At 42.2% G+C, this 19,603-nt stretch overlaps 1 protein-coding gene and 1 long non-coding RNA gene across 2 annotated transcripts in view; one reads left to right on the top strand and one right to left on the bottom strand.

Annotated features, from left to right (window-relative positions):
- The window catches only part of MAGI2 (membrane associated guanylate kinase, WW and PDZ domain containing 2), a 1,374,207-nt gene that overhangs the window by 6,965 nt on the left and 1,347,639 nt on the right, over positions 1 to 19,603 (bottom strand). The window lies entirely within an intron of this gene.
- The window catches only part of LOC117203790 (uncharacterized), a 51,614-nt gene that overhangs the window by 22,582 nt on the left and 9,429 nt on the right, over positions 1 to 19,603 (top strand). The window contains exons 5-9 of the long non-coding RNA XR_004486681.2: positions 3,453 to 3,593; positions 7,298 to 7,384; positions 15,397 to 15,953; positions 17,674 to 17,790; positions 19,059 to 19,215. This is a non-coding gene — a long non-coding RNA (uncharacterized LOC117203790). The remainder of the gene's footprint in view (positions 1 to 3,452; positions 3,594 to 7,297; positions 7,385 to 15,396; positions 15,954 to 17,673; positions 17,791 to 19,058; positions 19,216 to 19,603) is intronic.

The following is a 19,603-nucleotide window of genomic DNA, read 5'->3' as shown; positions in this document are numbered from 1 at the left end:
AAAAGGAGAGGAGAGCCCAGAAGAAACACTCTAGATAAGCTTCATTTACTCCTGATTTCTGAGTTCTTTGTCTTCCAGCACCTCCCCTTCCTTACCCTGGCACCTTAACCCTCAGACAGAGTGGTGGGGTTAGGTGTCAGGGACATTTTCTCCCTTCTGGTTGCACTGTCAAGCTAACACTTAAGCAATTAAAAAAAAATACATTTCTCTTGAACCACATGCTTTTAAAAAAGGACAAATACATTTAAAATCAAACCAGTTTTGAAGAGGCAGCATCTTTTTTTTTTTTTTTTTTTTTTGCGGTACGTGGGCCTCTCACTGTTGTGGCCTCTCCCGTTGCGGAGCAACAGGCTCCGGACATGCAGGCTCAGTGGCCATGGCTCTCAGGCACAGCCGCTCCGCGGCATGTGGGATCTTCCCGGACCGGGGCACGAACCTGTGTCCCCTGCATCGGCAGTCAGACTCTCAACCACGGCGCCACCAGGGAAGCCCGAAGAGGCAGCATCTTTATCATCTGCCATCCTTGGGATTCATTTCACATTCAAATAAATAGTAAACTACTTGCAAAGAGGCACATTACACCCAGATTTACCCAGGGGTAATTTACAGGTGGCATTTCATGCCATAACTTAATGGCACTTTATCAACATTGGATTTTCTGGGCTCACTGATTAGTTCATGCTATATGGAAAATGCTTTGCCATAATTTTTCATTAGCTTCACAAGTTACGCCATTTGGAACCATGTAAGGTGGCTAATGTTTCAGTGGTTTTCAAAAACACTTTTCAGTCAAGAAATTCAAGCACCAAATGCCAGTGACTCAGGAACCATTAGACGTCTGAGACATGACCATGACTAAAGATTAGCTGTAACAGTATTTGGATATTTTAGAGTCTTTGAAATATATGAACGCTCATTAAACTAATGAACATGAACGTCAGCCCTGGGCTCTTCCTGTGGCTCAGCTGCGGCCAGAGGGTGGTGGCTTCCAGTCCAGGCATACTCACTGCCGACCCTGTCCCTCACCTCTCCTATCTGCTAAGGCAAATACTTCTGCTTCCCAGGCATCACAGAAGATGCCCTCACGTACTCTCCAGGAAGAACTGGTAGCAGTCTAAACCTGGGAGATGCTTGACAGCTGAGAAGATTGGTCTTCCTGGAGAATTGCCTGGAGGGTTTGTCTAGGACCTACCAGTGGGTCTTCTCCAGTTTCTAAAAAATGAAATACAACAGGGTGAAATGGAATGGGAAACCATCACAGCATGTGATAACGATAAGTACTATTTTGTGAAACCTTTGTTTCAATTATTTATGTAGGTATATGTGTGTACTGAGACATAATGTGGAATGTATTTTTAAATGTGAGCCAAGTCAAAAGGCCTTGAAGAATGCTGCTCTCAGAATGTATAATTTACCGCTGGAATAAGCCAGACTAGTAAGAAGCTGTTGCCTGGATACATCACAGTGGCTCCTGAAGCAGTGCTAGAACATTTCCATAATAACAAGTTTAAAACAATACAAACCTTTCCTCTCATGCCTTACCCTCTGAGATATAGGTGAGCTTAATGAATTCCTCTGCTCAGGTAACAAGTTAGCATTTGTTCAGTATTCATTCACTCAACAAACACTTACTGAGACTGTTGAAGGCACTGAGAATATAATGGTGGGAGAAAAACAGACAAAAATCCCTATCTTAGTGAAACTTGTATTCAAGAGTGGAGGCAGCACAGACTATAAGCAAAGGTAAATCAGTAAAACAGAAAATGTTCAGTGGCTGTAAGTGCTAAGGCAAAAAAATAAACAAAATGGTAACAAGGAGCATTTGGGGGCTGTACTTGTTTTCTATTTTTCTGTATAACAAGTTACTACAAACTTAGCACGTTAAAACAGCACACATTCAAGACAGTATGGTACTGGCACAAAAACAGAAATATAGATCAATGGAACAGGATAGAAAGCCCAGATATAAACCCATGCACATATGGTCACCTTATCTTTGATAAAGGAGGCAAGAGTATACAATGGAGAAAAGACAGCCTCTTCAATAACTGGTGCTGGGAAAACTGGACAGCTACATGTAAAAGAATGAAATTCGAATACTCCCTAACACCATACACAAAAATAAACTCAAAATGGATTAAAGACCTAAATGTAAGGCCAGACACTATAAAACTCTTAGAGGAACACATAGGCAGAACACTCTATGACATAAATCACAGCAAGATCCTTTTTGACCCACCTCCTAAACAAATGGAAATATACACGAAAACAAACAAATGGGACCTAATGAAACCTAAAAGCTTTTGCACAGCAAAGGAAACCATAAACAAGACGAAAAGACAACCCTCAGAATGGGAGAAAATATTTGCAAATGAAGCAAGTGACAAAGGATTAATCTCCAAAATTTACAAGCAGCTCATGCATCTCAATATCAAAACAAAACAAACAACCCAATCCAAAAATGGGCAGAAGACCTAAATAGACATTTCTCCAAAGAAGATACACAGGTAGACAATAAACACGTGAAAGAATGCTCAACTTCACTAATCATTAGAGAAATGCAAATCAAAACTACAATGAGGTATCACCTCACACCATCATCAAAAAATTTACAAACAATAAATGCTGGAGAGGGTGTGGAGGAAAGGGAACCCTCTTGCACTGTTGGCGGCAATGAAAATTGATACAGCCACTATGGAGAACAGTATGGAGGTTCCTTAAAAAACTAAAAATGGAACTGCCATGCGGCCCAGTGGTCCCATTGCTGGGCGTGTACCCTGAGAAAGCCATAATTCAGAAAGAGTCATGTACCATAGTGTTCATTGCAGCTCTGTTTACAGTAGCTGAGACATGGAGGCAACCTGGGTGTCCATCAACAGATGAATGGATAAAGAAGATGTGGCACGTATATACAATGGAATATTCCTAAGCCATAAAAAGAAATGAAATTGAGTTATTTGTAGTGAGGTGGATGGACCTAGAGTCTGTCATACAGAGTGAAGGAAGTCAGAAAGAGAAAAACAAATACCGTATGCTAACACATATATATGGAATCTAAAAAAAAAAATGGTTCTGAAGAATTTAGGGGCAGGACAGGAATAAAGACACAGATGTAGAGAATGGACTTAAGGACACAGGGAGGGGGAAGGGTAAGCTGGGATGAAGTGAGAGAGTGGCATGGACATATATACACTACCAAATGTAAAATAGATAGCTAGTGGGAAGCAGCCGCATAGCACAGGGAAATCAGCTCAGTGCTTTGTGTCCATCTAGAGGGGTGGGATAGGGAGGGTGGGAGGGAGATGCAAGAGGGAGGGGATATGGGGATATATGTATACATGTAGCTGATTCACTTTGTTATACAGCAGAAACTAACACAACATTGTAAAGCAATGATACTCCAATAAAGATGTTTTTTTTTTTTAAAAAAACATACATTTATTATCTTACAGTTTCTGTGGGTCCAGGAGTCTGGAGATGGCTTAAATGGTCCTCTGCCCAGCGTTGCACAAGACTGCAATCAAAATGCCAGCTGTGCTGAATTCTCATTTGGAGAATTAGCTGGAGAATAATCTTCTTGCAAGCTCATCCAGGTTGTTGGAAGAATTTAATTCCTTATAGTTGTATAACTGGAGTCCCGGTCTTTTTTTTCTTTTGGCCATGCCTTGCAGCATGTGGGATCTTAGTTCCCCAACCAGGGATTGAACCCATGCCCCCTGCAGTGAAAGTGCTGAGTCCTAACCACCAGACCACTAGGGAACTCTCTGCCCTGGCTTTTTGATGGCTCTCCACTGGAGGCCACTCTGAGATCCTAGAGGCCTCCCAGTTCCATTGGCCCTCTCACAATGTGGCAGCTGACTTCTTCATGTCAGTAAGGAAAAGCTCTTGCTCTAGTCTGCTAAGATGGAGTGCTATATCATGTAATGTAATTATGGGGTGACAGCCCATTGTCTTGCTATATACTGTAACCTAATCAAGGAAGTGACATCCCATTACCTTTGCTCTATTTTATTAGAACCAAATTACAGGTTCTGCCCTCACCCAAGGGGAGGGGGATTTGAGGTGTGGCTCCTTAAGGGTCACCTTAGGGTACACCCAGACACAGTGAGGTTGCAGTTTTAGACAGGGTGGCCAGAAAAGGCATCCCTGAGAAGTATCATTTGGGTAAGGACCTGGGGAGGAGAAGAGGAAGAGAGTCATGTGGCTATCTTGGCGAAGAGCATCTTCCCAAGAGGAAAAAGCAAATGCAAATCCCCAAGGAACATGCCTGCCATTTAGAGACAAAATAGCCTGTGTGCTGATGAGAAAGATCAGAGAGGGACAAAAGGATGCTTGCAGGAGAAAAGAGAATAGCTGGAGAATTGTCTATGAATAAGCAAGAGGAATCTAGTGCAGAAGTGAGCAGGTTGACATTTGCTAGTAGCAAAGACCAGAAATTCATGGTAAAAGGCTTGGAGGCAGAGTATATGGGCACATATACAAGTGTAGCTATGGTGATGGGAACTTCTACTTTCTCACTGAACTAGGAAGCAAGGACATCTGCTGAGAGTGAGGATTAGGAAGGAGGTGTTAGCGATTTGAGGGGGAACAAGAAGGATGACGATTTGAGGAAATAGTCATCCATGAGAATGGGATGGGAATGGCTCCCTCCCGGGAATGGACCAGGGAATGTCAGTCTGTTTGCTTGACAGCATACAAGGCCCACCTGACCTTAGTGGTTATGAATTTAAGGAGAGACCAATCAGCATGGTTGGGTGCTTTTCACTGACCACAGTCAGTATATGTGGAGCTAGGCAAGATATATGCAGGGAGCTGGATTGAACCAGGGTTGTGGTTTAGGTAAGTGAATGTACAGAAGAAGAGAGGGGCGAGGTGCAAGGGAGTGGTTGTGGTGACTGACCATGGAATTTAAACTAGGTCAGATCCAGCAAGCAGAAAGTCAGTAAGGATACAGTTGGATTGAACAGCACCATCAATCAACTGGATCTAATTGACATTTATACAGTTCTCCTCTCGCAATAGCAGAATACTCATTCTTTTGATGCTCACGTGGACGACAGAACACATTCTGGGACATAAAACATACCTTAATAAATGCAAAAGAGTAGAAATCTTACAAAGTATGTTCTCAGGCCACATGGAATTAAACTAGAAATCAGTAACAGAAAGGTAGCTGGAAAATCTCAAAATCTTTGGAGATTAAACAACACACTTCTAAATAACATATGGGTCAAAAGTGAAGCCACAAGAGAAAATTTTAAAGTAAATGAAAATGAAATTACAACATCAAAAATTATGGGATGCAGTAAAAGCAGGGCTTAGAGGGAAATTTATAGCAATGAACGCATATATTAGAAAAGAATGATCGAGTCAGTTGACATGAGATTTAAGGCTAAACATTTTATGGAGGAGCATGGAGAGGTGCCGAAAGTGATATGAGATGCAAGAAAGACACCCTCATGGAACAAGAGAAGTAGGAGAGAAAACAGCCACCACTTGAGAGCCTGCAGGGAAAGCAGTGTCCCAAGGGGAAGCTAGGTTCCAGTGAGAGCACAAAGATGCAGGAAAGTTCAGAGAAGAAATCAAGGTTGTGGAGATTTTGCTGATGATTTTCAGAGAGCTCCGTGGAAGGGTTTCAGGGAAGGGGGTCAGAAAAAGGAGTGTCAGAAAGGAGTGGGTAAGAGTTTGAGGGTTAAAGGATGCCCAACCAAAGCAAGGTTAAGGGACAGGATGAGTTGGGGCAAGTTGTCCTGATGCTGCAAGAAGGGAGGTGTAGGGGCCTCCTGGGGACACACAGTTCTGTTGTCACACTGTATTGAGCTTGCAGTAGAGTGGCTTTACTCTGCGTGATCAAGTCTCTTCTGACTGCTGCCGATGGAGACCTGAAGAGGGCACCGTTTTCCTGAGCAGGGGAAACCATCCATGTCTGAGTCCACCAGAAAGAGTATGGGGATGAGTGGTGGTTAGGGTCTTTGAGGTTCCAAGGAAGAGTGCATGACATGTGTGGCGTACCTTTGTCAAAGGAGGTTTATTGTAGGGATACTCAGGGAAGTAAGGAAGACAGGGAGCTAGGCCTCAGAGAGAAGGGTGTTGCTGGTTAGAAGACTGTGATACAGTTATTAATCAGACATACGTTTAGCGGCTATGCTGACAGACTCAACAGTGTTTCAAATAAGCAAGTGTCTTTGACTCCTAGTTTAGTGCTTAATCCTTTTGTGAAACAGCTGCTCTTGTCTCAGTTTTTACTGTTACCATTGCTGCTCATTCTCATTTCATGTTTTGTATTCAAATTCTCTGAGAGGATATCCAGTCAACTGCCCCGTCTAATCTACCCCTCCCTCCCTCCCTCCCTCTCTCTGTCTTTCCATCCCTGCACCCATCAGTACATCCAGTCATTTATTTATTCATTCATTTAGCAAGTATTTATGACACCTGAAACTAATATAATACTATATGTCAATTATACCTCAAAAAAAAAGCTTCTTTCAAGAAACAAAAACAAAGAAACAAATATTGATGGAGCACTTACTGTGTTTCAGGAACTGTTCTAGGAGACCAAAGTGATGAAAGCAGATAAAGATGAAGCTTACATTCTAGTGCATATAAACAAAAAATAAATGCATGAGAAGTGCTGTGGAGACAAAGCAGAGTAAGGTGGAGAGGAATATTGAGACAGAGAGAGGGAGAGATCAGGAAAGAGCTCTCTGATAAAGTGAGCAAAGGCCTTGAGGGAATTGAGGGAGGAAGCCATGCGGATGTCAAGAGGAAGAGCATTGTGAGCAAAGGAAAGAGACAGTGTTTCAGGAAGAACAGGGAGCCAGTGTAGCTGGAGTGAAAGGAAGGTGGAGAGGAAGGAGGTGAGGTCAGGTAGGTGTGTGGAGGGAGGGCGATGGATGCTGAGCATAAGCGGGAGAGTGACAGAGTCTGACTTGTTTTATTTAATTACAGTCGTAGAGTTGTATTCAGGTTCATAAGTGATTAATTTTCTTTCTCAAAGTCTAAACAGAAATCCTATTCATATATAGTTTTTTGAAGTACAATTCACATTCAGTAAAATTCATCCTTTTGAGGATCTGCAGGGACACCACCCCTGCAGAGAACAAAATTCACGGATGCTCCAGTCCCTTAGTATATAACCTATGCAAATCCTCTCATACACTTTAAACCATCTCTAGATATCTTATAGTACCTAATACAATGAAATGCTATGTAAATAGTTGTAAATGTAGTGTAAATGCTATGTAAGTAGTTGCTGGGACGCTGCAAATTCAAGTTTTGTTTTCTGGAACTTTCTCAGTCCCCCCACCGACCCCCACCGAATCCGAGGTTGGTTGAATTCACGGATGTGGAACCTGAGGAAAAGGACAGCCGACCACGTAGTTCTGTGAGTTTTGACAAACACATGGAGTCGTGTGACTGTCACCACAGTCAAGATACAGACGAGTTTCACCACTCACAGAGTTCACTTGGGCCCCTTTGTGGTCAGCACCTCCCCTCTCCACAGCCTCTGGCCACCACTGTCCTCTTTCCTGGCCTTTTAGTTTTCTGTCTTCAGAGTTATGGCTATAGAGCATCATACAAATGAAACTATACATTGTGTAGCCTTTTGAGCATGGATCCCTCCACCTGGCATAGCATATTTGACATTCATCTGTGTTACCATGTATGACGGTAGTTTGGTACTTTTTTGGCCACACCGCACAGCATGCGGGGATCTTAGTTTCCCGACCAGGGATCAAACCCGTGCCCCCTGTGGTGGAAGCGCAGAGTCCTAACCACTGGACGGACGGCCCAGGGAATTCCCTGGTCTTCTTTATTGCTGAGTAGTGGTTCAGTGTGTGCATGTTTCCAGTTTTAGATGAATAAGAAATAGAGTCACTATAAAAATTCACGTACAGGTTTTTGTGTGAACATAGGTTTGCATTTCATTTGGCTAGGTACCTCAGAGCAGGATTGCAGGGTCATATGGCAAGCGTATTTTACCTGTAGAAGAAATTGCCAAACTGTTTTCCAACGTGCTTGCATCGTTTTGCATTCCCACTATCAACGCATGTCACTTTTAAAATTTTAGTCATTTTAGTAGGTGTGTAGTGATATCTCCTTGTGGTTGTAATTAGAATTTCCCTAGTAACTAATAATGTTGGGCATCTTTTTTAATGTAATTATTCTCCTTCTGTATATCTTCTTTGATGAAATGTCTTTATAAATATTTCATGCCTTTTATAAATTGATTCTTTTATTACTGAATTTTCAGAATTTAAAAATATATTTATGATACAACTCCTTTATCAAATTTTTGTTTTGCAGATATTTTCTACCAGTCTATGACTCTCTTTTTTCCCATTTTTTTTTAACAGTGTCTTTTGAATAGCAGACATTTTCGATTTCTACTTGAGTCCAATTATCAAATTTTTAGGTTTCACATTTTGGTCTATGATCCATTTTGAGTTAAATTCTATACACAGTGTGAGGCATGCATCAAGGTACATATATATATATCCGTTGAAAAGACTGTTCTGTCTCCTGTGAATTGCCATGGAGGCTTGTGTCTGGCTGTGTTTATGGGCCCTTTTCTGTTGCATTGACCTGTGTCTGCCATTTCCCAGCACCTCACAGTGTTGATTACTGTAGCTCCGAGCTTCTCCCCTGGGGTCAGTTCTGCCTCTGCCCCCTCCCCCCATCCCAGGGTACCTGGCAACGTAGGGGGACATTTTGATTGCCATAATTGGTGGGTGGAGGTCAGGGATGTTACTAGACATCCTATAACGAATGCACAGGACAACCTCCCACAACAAAGAATTATCCAGTCCCAAATGTTAATCATGTGGAGTTGAGGTGCTCTGTGTAGCTTTACAGTAAGTCTTGGAATGAGATAGTGCGACCCAAACAGAAGCAATTTTGGAGGAATGGGGAGAATATTATGAACGTACGAGGTTGCTGTGAGGATAAAGCTAGACAGTATATGTAAAAGTGCTGGGCACACAGCTTATGGTAATTAAATGCTAATTTCCTCATTATTTGTTACTGCTCCTGACCTTGACCAAGTTTTCTCCTCTTTGCAGTCCCTTTAGTGTGACTTCTGCTCTTGTCCAGGGCCTACATATTCGATTTTGAGACTCTCACCATGACAAGTACTCTGTTAATAGAGCCCTGCTTGTTTCTCCTTTGCACACACATGTCGCGCATGGCCTGGGGTAGGGCCTGGTATTTGCCGTCAAAGCAGTGTTTCTTTGCCCTTTGGCCACCTGCTCACTAAGGAGGTGTGCATGGTAAAGATGCTTAAGATCTCCTCCCAGCAAATTTCAAGTATATAATACAGTGTTATTTACTATAGTCACCAATGCAGCTTCCTTTGTGAAGGTGGTTCATTCTGGTGCTAAATGGTCTGATGTACTGGACAAGAAGGTGAAAGCCTCAGGCTTTCGTGTTCTGTGATGGCCCTTCTGGGTCAGGTTGCCAAAGAGTAATGACCTTGCTGATGACTTTCTCTTGTCTTATGCTTATCCTGTGCTACATGGCCACCCTGTGTGGGCCCCTTGGCCAGGATGGACCTCAGCGCATTTGCTACACCTCCTCCAATCTGCAAATTTCCCCATGTGTGACATTCATTTAATTATTCTGTCGTTCATTTATATGTGCCAGTTATGGTGATATGTTCAAGGGTTATAGTAAGGAAGAAGATAGAAATGATTCCTGCCCTCACAGAGTTTACATTTTGACTGGACCAGAGGCATTAAGTAGCTTAATAAATACTCAGTAAAGGTTTGTAAAATAAATTAGTTCTCCCATATTGTTTATATAATGTGAATTAATTTACATTTTGTCTATGCTGCTTTCATGCTAGAACGACAGCTGAGTGATTGCATCAGACACAGAATGGCCAGCATAGCTCAAAATATTTATTATCTGACACTTGACAGAAGAAGTTTGTTGATCCCTGGTTGGATGCCTCAGATTTGTTCAGAAGATAAGGTCATTCAGGGATGCCCTTTGTGTTAAGGGTGAGGAGGGAAGCAGCATTGATGGAAACCACTTGTGGTCACAGCCTCTCATGGATATGATGGTTCATGGGAACATCTTCTTGTCCAATACATTGATCCATTTAGCTCCAGGCTGGACCACCTTCACAATGGAAGCTGCATGGTGACTGCAGTTAATAATATAGAATTGTATACCTGAAATTTGCTGGAAGTAGATCTTAAGCGTTCTCACCACACACACACACACACACACACACACAAAAGTTAACAGTGTGAGGTGATGGATGTGTTCATTAACTTGAATCATTTCACAATGTGTATGTATATCAAATCATCATGTTTTACACTTTAAATATATACAGTTTTATTTGTTGGTTATTTCTCAATAAATCTGGAAAAAATCCACCAAAACAACTCAAAAAAAGCTGGAAAAATTCCCATGTCACCTTATCCTAAAACTGTTTCTAGGAGAGAGGAGGAAATATTCTTTCTTCTCATGGAAAAAAATACAAAAAATACTCTGAGTCAGAAATGTCTGTTTGTCCACCAAAATCTGTCCTCCCAATTTCATAGTGTGGAGTGGGAGCTGCCAGACAGCTGTCCAGTCAGGAACTGCATTTCCCAGAGTCCTTTGTGTCAAGTGTGCCCATGTGACTAGTTCTGACCAGTGGAATAGGAATGGGAGTGACCTGCCATTTGTAGGCTGGGACTTCAATGGAATGCTCACTGAAGCCCTCTTTCCCCTTTGGCTCTCTGGATGTAGAGGGCTCTGAGGTTCTAGGGCAGGACTTCTCAAAATTCTGTGTGTGTTGGTGTCACCCATATCTGGAGATCTTCTTAAAACACTGGCCTGGTACAGTAGGTCCAGGGCAGGGTCTGAGATCTTGCATTTCTAACAAGCTTCCAGGGGATAGCGGTGCTGTTTGTGCTCAGACCCTCTTTCAGAAGCAAGCAAGGCTCTAGGGGATGGTGGAGCCATAGAATGAAAGGAACATGTCTCTGAATCACTAAATAAGGAAAATCTCTGTCTTCAACCAGCAACTCCTGGTCTGTTACCTGAGAAATAAGCCTTTGGAGGTGGGAGTGGATTTGTTACAGCAGTCTTCTGGGAGTGGTTCAGAGGATTCACTGCTTCTGTTTGAAAGTGTCTTGGCAGAATAATTTAGGACAAAATCATTGCTGGCTGCTCCACCCCTTTAATGTGGGTGCCTGTTCCAGATAACTCCTTCGTTTTTTAAGATATCTATACCTAACTATATTTTAAGACCTACCAAGGCCTTACACCATTAGCTCCTTGATAATAGAAATGGTTAAGAAAAAAAAAAAAATCTGGGTTTTGTATTTGTTGACTTTGATTAAAAACAGAGTGAAAATGTTTGGGGATGGGTTGTGAATGATCTGCTTCATCTGGCAGGAAGGTTAGTGGAGAGCAGACCATGAGGGTCTTTGATCCTGGGAGGTCAATGTAGGGAGTTCAGGTAGAGTCCCTTAAGCAAGGGGCCAGCGGGTATCAGGGCCCTGGTACAGGCTGCAGGGCTGAGGCTGGCTGGAGGAGTCGAGCCCAAAGTGTGGTCACTCAAAGGCTGATTGACACGAGTGACAGGAGCCTGGGCAGGGAGTCAGATGGGATACAGGTGTCTTTTGTGTGTGTGTGTGTGTGTGTGGTATTGGGAAGAGTTGCGGTTGGAGCAGAGAGGCAGAGGGAGTCTGGACCAGTCCAAGGCCAAAACCCGCAGGGGCCTTTTGTCTGCTTCCAGCAAACATTTACAGTGGGGAGGTCAAGTTCATCTGAGGGACCCTGACCCGCTGGACCCAGTGTGCTAGAACTCAGCTAAGGATGCTAGTGGAAAGTCTCTCCCTGGGTTCTGAGCAAGGAAGGTTGGAACAAGAAGGCTTGCCCTGTCTCTGTTGCTCTCTGGTCCTGACCTTACCTTCATGAAATAAGAGCCAGAGCTGGGTCTTCTCAAGGCCTGCTGGCTTTGGGACAGAGCTGGGCCTGAGCAAGAACAGGAGAAAGTCAAGGGGAAACAGTTACTGGGTTTATTTTGGGTAAAGCACCTGGTTGAGTTGCAGAAGCTAGCCTTCATTCCAGGTGGTGTTCAAATATAAACATCAAGCCCTTTCAGAATTTTGTAAAAATAGCAGCAAACTTGAGAAAAATTGCAAACTGTCTACTCTGACTAGTCAGGGCCACTTACCATGTTGAAAGCCATTTTTATTCAAGGGAAACTGTATTGGATTTAGACATAAGGCCGGTTTTTAAAAAAATTATCCAACCTTCAGCAAGTATTTCACTGAGTGCCTATTATGTCAGGCACTGTGAGGGTTAATTGTAGAAACACAAGATGAATCTTCAATCCACATCCTGATGATGGAGAAAAGAGCAGAGAATCTATAAGAGTTGTGAGCCTGTTTACTGATTAGATACCTGCCCAGGAAAGCTCTTCGAAGAGTTGAAATACACCAGCAGGGCCTCCTGAGTCCTCCCGGAAAGGCTGGTGGCTGCCTGAGACAGGAGCTGGGAGAGGCTGAGCTCAGTGTCGGCAGCCTGTGAGGGCTGCAGCCTCCATCAGAGGATGGAGAAGGGAGAGAGGCAGGGAGCAGGGAGCATAAAGGTCGTCTCCCCTCTAGCCCCGTGTTCTGTATGGGACCCCACATCACATCAGGACGTCCTGCCCAATGAATACCCACCAGTGGCCTCCTGCTGACTGTTGCGTGGAGGCCCAAGTGCTGGCCAAGGCCGGTTAGGCCCTGTGAGATCTTGACCCCGCAGCTCTCCAGCCTCCTGCAGGCAAGTTCTCCAAATCCTCTGCCCTCAGGTGCCCGGCTGCTGTCGGGCCTCAGATTTGCCACCTTGGCCCATGTGCCCCTTCCTCTAGGGTGGCTGAACCATCCCGGTTTGCCCGGGACTGAGGGGTTTGTTGGGATGCCCACTCGCAGTTTTAAAGCCAGGACTGTCCTTGGTGAACTGGAGAAGGCGTGCGGTCTCTGTGGGGTGGGTAGTGCCTGTCTAGTTTAAGATTATAGTCTCAGCCCTCTGCACACTGCCTGGCACATGGCTGACACCTGATAAATATCTGTTGAGTGAGAATTCCAGAGCACCACTGCAGATGTTTTTATGTCCCTCAGTTAATAAGAACAACAATTTAAAAATGTATATGTGTCAAATATTTACCCTGTGCTCAAGTCAGAGTCCCTGACTAGTTCTTGGCACCATGACACAGGTGCTCACGTCTCCTTATCTCTCGCCTGGAGGATGTCAGTACCTGCCAGAGTGTCTCCCACCTCCACTGTACCTGGACAGGACTGCCAGGGCTTCCTCCCAGAGCCCAGGGCTGAGTTCATCTTTTCTTTGCTCAGAAACCTCTAATGACTCTCAACTGCTCCCTAACAGCATTCGTGATCTCCTTGACCCTACCTGTGTTTATCCTTCTCTCTCTCTCTCTCTCTCTCTCTCTCTCTCTCTCTCTCTCTCTCTCTCCCCCTCTCCCCCTCCCTCTCCCTCTCTCCCCCCTCCCCCTCTCCCTCTCTCCCTCTCGCTCTCTCGCGCGCTCTCTCTCTCTGTGTCACAGTGTCAGTCAAAATAAACAATTCACTGTTTCTCTAACCTACTTCCAAGTTTCTGAACTCTGACTTCCCTCATGCTGTTCTATCCCTTACACCTCCTCTACCTTTTGAAATTCTACCCATCCTTCAAAACCCAACTGAAATGCCCCTTATCCAGGATGACTTCTAACTGCCTCCAACCATCTCTGCATCCTCCAGAGTCCAGCATCACCACGTCATGCTTGCTGCTTTCCGTCTTGATCGCCTAACTTGAGAATGGGGGCCTGTGTTCTGTTCACCTGTAATGTTTTATATATAGTAGGTACTCAACACTATTTAAAAACTTTTATTAAGCTGAGTTAAGTAGGTTTGCCCAAGTGAGTGCTCCTTTTGCTTCACGTAGCCCCTAAAATAATCTTATAAAACTCTAGGTCTGATTTCATTTTTAAGTTGACATCCACATTCTTATCACAAATTTAAATATTGCAAAGGATGTGTTTTCTCTTTTATATATGCTTTAAGTATATTTTATTTAAACCTTATAGTTGTAGATTTAACTCATTCAGCTTAATGGAAAATAACTGCCGTATAATCTAACTGGCAAAGCCAGTCTTTGTGGTCAAGCCAGACAAATAGCCAAACTACACGTTCAATCAGAAAAAGTCTGACTTTATTTTAAAACTCAGGTAAACGTGGGTGCTAATTCTTAGATAGATAGGAACCCTACCAGGGCTCTTGGATTGAAGGAAGGCATTGCCTACATCAATTCTTACTGATACTCTGTAGTTTGCTCTCCTGACTGTCCCTCAGGAGGGCTGCATTCTCCAGTTGTCACTTTGTTTAATGCCTGAGAGGTTTTACACTTCAGGTTGATGAACCAGAGTAAAATTTAGGTTAGGTGATAGGTCCGCCTTTCTTCCATAATGCAAAGGGTCCTTGTGTAGGGCAACTGGGAATGGGCAATTGGCAGTCCGCAGGTTTGAAATGCATAAAAATGGAAGTTGAAGTTCTGGAAATAGATTCCATTTAAGCCATCCGTGCCTGTGTATCTCCTAGAAAGACTCTCTGCCCCAGGAACGTGTGTTCCTCAGTGTGAAGGCAGTTGACCTAGGAAGAAATCATAGCGGAGGTTGCATTTCCTTTCACATGGATAAACCTTGTTAGGGTTTTAGAAAATTTACCTTCCACTCAATGACGAAAGGTCACTTTGTTGCTTCACAAGATTCCCAGGTTCTTCCAGGTGAAATCACTCTCCAAGAGGCAGTTTCATCAGAAGAAAAGATCACAGAAAACTCTCAGAACCTTTTAAAACAGATACGGCTCTCATTTGTGGTTGCCAGTTACCCTCCCCAGGGTGGTGGGACAGACTTCAACTTTTCTGGAGTGCCTGATCACTGGGCTGCCTGGGTGATATGCCGCCAAATGCCCAGGAAGAGGTCAGTGTGATCCTAGGTTGTTGCTCCATTGTTTATACCCAAATGTTTACAAACTACAGCTGCTATTACCACCAATAATCATAATCATCTCTACACATTTAATTGGTGCCCTAAATAAACTAGACATGATGCAGAATCACGCACTGTCATTAGACATAGTGCTCTTACTAGTTTAAGACTTGGAAAGCACTCTGGTGATTTTATAGGCATCGTGTCTGGCACTATGGTTAGCTGAAAAAGAAATCTCTATTAAATCCAAATTCTTCAGCAATTAGGTCACTCGATTTCGCTGTGAGTTTGGCCTAAAAAATAGTATCAGTAGGGCAGGGGCAGATTCATCTTTGGGGATCCCCAAGCTTGGGGGGAGACTCAATATGAAAGAAAATGTAAAATTTCAAGTAAGCTTTAGGGCTTATGCAAGCTTGTTTCTTCAGCTTCACAGCAAACGCACCTCTACTGCAGGAACATCAGTCAGGTTTCTGGTCGAGTGCCTGACGCTTGGAGTACACATTCGAAGCTCTTCTAGGCACGTACAGACTTCAGGAGCCACACACTTCACAGTTTCTGGGGTGTGTATGATCCACTGCTTGGAAGGTGAATCAGATCCTGATGAAAGCGAGGGATTCTCTGCTGAAAGCCTGGCTGTTGTTCCAAGACAGAGGCTGCAAATTGGTGGGCTGTGGGCCAGTCTCTGTCTGCAGATGGCTTGTTGTGGTAGTGTCTTGTCTTCCTGTTCAGTGTTTCTTAAAAATGTGAATTAAACCGGTCAGACTTTAAAAAAAAACATCAAATTTCATATAAAAAGCTGATTTCTTTTTTTTTTCTTGTTTTTTTTTTTCCCTCACTTGGGAAACTGAAAGTTCCACAGTGGACTTGGACTTGACAAAATGACAGCTTCAGAGGAGGGATGTGCTTGTTGCTCCGCCCAGTCTCCACCTGGCTCTCTTTGCTTTTTATTTTCCGGCCTGACCTTGGAAACATGTGATTCATGGTGAGACCCTTGTCCTTCCAGGCCAAGACCCTTGTCCTTCCAGGTCCTTCCTTGCCTGGCCCTAGTGCTGCTCTGCCCCTGCCCTAATCTCTTTGGTCTCTGACTTGTGGTCTTTTTGATGCCCTAATGACTTTTATTTTCTTTTAGAATAGTAATCAGATGTGCAAAATTAATATTTACACCTCATTTTGTTAACTACATTGTTTTATGTGTCTTTTGCTTTTTCAGCTTGCACTTGGCCATTCTCAGATTAGTTCATAAAGAACGACATATATTTATTGTAAATATCTCAACTTTTGTGCTTGATTTCACACTTTGTATCAGCTTCTTCCCTTTTCTAAGAGTGATACATAGATTTAATTAATTTTTTTTTTGGAGATTTAATTTTTAAAAAATTATATTGGAGTAAAAAATAGCTTGGGAATTTTAGGTCTCCTGTTGACATCAGTGGGAAGTCTTGACAGCACTAGGGTTGAGAACTGTTTCTTTGGGTTGTAATCTCCTTGATGGCAGGGTTGTCATCATCCTATTACTATTACTTCATAGAACTCTCTCTTCTCCCTAGTGTAGGTATTGTAATATGTTGCAGACGGTTTTCTTGGCCATTCATTTTGGACCTTTACACTGCTTTTCACTAAATGTTGGCTTCTGCATAAACTTGGGATTTTGCATGACAAAATTTCAGAATTAAAAGGAAAAAATGTGATGGAATTTACTGGTAATTGATACCTTAAATCCTTTTTGAAAAAAAGGCTCAGTATCAATCAGTGTAGCAAGCAACAGAAACATACTGCCAATTCATAAATGATGTAGTCAGCTGACAGGCAAATACCAACTAGATTGTATACAAGAAAACTCTCAGTTTACTTGGGTGAAAAAAGTCAACAGATATTGCCCTGGCAATTTCACTGTATTTAAAGTCAAGTTTCAAAGAAGTCCTGTTTGGGGCATTAAACGTATCCTTTGAAAAATCTGTGAGAACTGCAGTTTTTAAAACTCAAGTCAACTTCCAGTAATTATTTCCTTCAAATGAGCACTGCCGACAAAAGAGTTTTGTGCATGGTCAGGGTTGGCTAAGTTTAGAATAAATTTAGTGGAGTAAATGAATTTTAAAAGTAAGCTGGTGCAAAACTTGAATTTGGTTTTTATCTCTGTTAGGAGAAAAGTTTTCTTAAAATGTTGAGCTGCCTTTGATAACAGATTTTAAGTTTCTTTACCTTTTAAGTGATCTGATCTGTATTTGCCTTTGAAATCTTTTACTGCCACTTTGGTTAAGTGAATATTGTTCCACAGTGACCTATGATCCTATCTGACCAAGTGTTTTAAAGCTTTTTGATTTTTTTTTTTTTACAAAACTTCCCAAATCAAATCCTAATGAAGTTCTTTTAACCTCTAGCTAACTTTGGAATGCTTCCAAGGGTCCCTGAAACACCCCAAAGAGAGATATCAAACTAATTAGGTTCATTTGGTAGATTAAATTACATGGGAAGTATTGTCAAATGAGTAATAAGTCTTCTTAGGTTATATTAATGGGAAAATGTTATTAATAGAGGTGTTCTAGAAATTATATGGAATTCTTGAAAATCTGGTATCTCCTGGTAAAATTATCAGTCATAATTCTAGTTATTAAAGTGTTGTATGTCACAGCAGTAACCAAGTTTCTTTGTCAATTGCATTGTAATCATATTTTAAAGGTGCCTTAAATCTTTTGTCATTATAGACAGTTATGGTTTCACTCTGATGCTTTTACAAAAATGCTTCCTCTTCAAGAAGATTTCCAGAAAGGACTTTTTGACAAATACAGGTTTCTGACTTTCAGACCATAACACTGAACTGGGTAAGAAATTAAAGAATTCTAATGGGAAACCTGATGGCTTCATAAAACTGTTAACAGTAGGACTGAGTGAACTGGTGACTATGGCTATAATTTTTATGGTTTCTGTCTGAGAAATAATTGGTTTTAATCTGTGTTTTCCAGATATAAGGAAACCCTTCTCCTCAAGCTAATTATGACTTATAGCAGTTTGGTAAATTATACCTTTGTAAGCAGAATTGAAACATTTATCTTGCCTCTCTATCTGATCCCTCCAGAGATCGGAAACGCATAGGTTCCCAGTAGCTTTATCAGATAAATTAGGAAGGACACCTCCTAACAGGTGCAGGAATCTCAAAGTATTTGGGGACCGTGAAAAAGGAGGAATTCACCTAAATCTGTAAGACAATGTCTGTGACAAGCCGTGGGCATGACTTTCCTAGCCCTGAGAGGCCTTTTAAAAGTTCAATCTGACATAAGCGAGAGAGTGGCATGGACATATATACACTACCAAACGTAAACTAGATAGCTAGTGGGAAGCAGCTGCATAGCACAGGGAGATCAGCTCGGTGCTTTGTGACCACCTAGAGGGGTGGGTGGGATAAGGAGGGTGGGAGGGAGGGAGACGCAAGAGGGAAGAGATATGGGAACATATGTATATGTATAACTGATTCACTTTGTTATAAAGCAGAAACTAACACACCATTGTAAAGCAATTATACTCCAATAAAGATGTAAAAAAAAAAAAGTTCAATCTGAGACTCCTTATAAAAGTTCTAGCAAAGCCATTTTTTTTTAAAAAAAGAAAAGCCTATATGATCAATTACATTTATATAAATCATCAGGCCAAGTTTATTGAGACTAGACTTACTTTACAAATTGGTCTTAATTTGGCTATATTTGGTAGAAATAAGGGTAATTTTAGAAAAAGTTATGTTTCAGTGAATATTAAATTCTAGTTTTGTTGGGGTCTGCATTTACTGCCTAAGACTGACTTCTCAGATAGTTCCTTGCTGTCATTAATTCCTTGCTGATATTAATGTTAATATTAAATTTAACTGAGTCATTAATAGGACACTCTTAAGTCTGTTTCTGAAGCTTATATCATCTATCTTTGGATGAAGATCAGATGTCCCAAGACCTGTAACCAGGTCATTATGTGTACTGGAAAAAGACATCTTTTAAAGGACCATCTCCAACCTAGATGGAAAGACCCTTATCAGGTACTCTGCACTAGCTCATGCACAGCAAAACTGAAGGGAATTGACTCTTGGATTAATATTTTCACATAGAAAGGGCCCCTGCACTGGACTGGTCTATAGAGAGGGCTGCTGATGTCAAAATCACCTTAAAACAACGCTCAAACAGAGGAGAAACTACACTCATACCAGGATGAGAGGAAGACAACATTGGAAGTAGACAGCTGGCCTAAGATGCTGCACCTGACCCGTAAGATCATTTATTGTGTTTTCTTGACTTCTTGGACCTTTGTATAAGAATCAAATGTTTTTCTATCATGGGCATGATCCTATGCTTGTTTTAAAATTCAATCCAGTCGTTGGGTTTGTGACCTGTGTCTCATACTTCTGGGTTACCTTGGTGGATTTCTCCTGTCCAAGGCTCTGATTGGTTGGCTCTTAGGAAATTTATTCTAAAAGAAAATTATAGTTCTGTTCAGGACACTATTGATATTACTAGGTGGGATCCCCTCACCTGGACAATTAATACTACCTGCTCTGACCCTGGCCATAAGTATGAATTTTCTTTTACAGTCACTCAAGTTCAATCAGAGCAAGAGACAAAATTTCAGCCAAAGCATATAACCTCCCAAAATTAT

The sequence above is a fragment of the Orcinus orca genome, chromosome 9, assembly GCF_937001465.1.
Source record: "Orcinus orca chromosome 9, mOrcOrc1.1, whole genome shotgun sequence".
NCBI lineage: Eukaryota > Metazoa > Chordata > Mammalia > Artiodactyla > Delphinidae > Orcinus > Orcinus orca.
The sequence above is the reverse complement of the archived record's forward strand: the minus strand, read 5'-3'. Positions and strand labels throughout refer to the sequence as shown.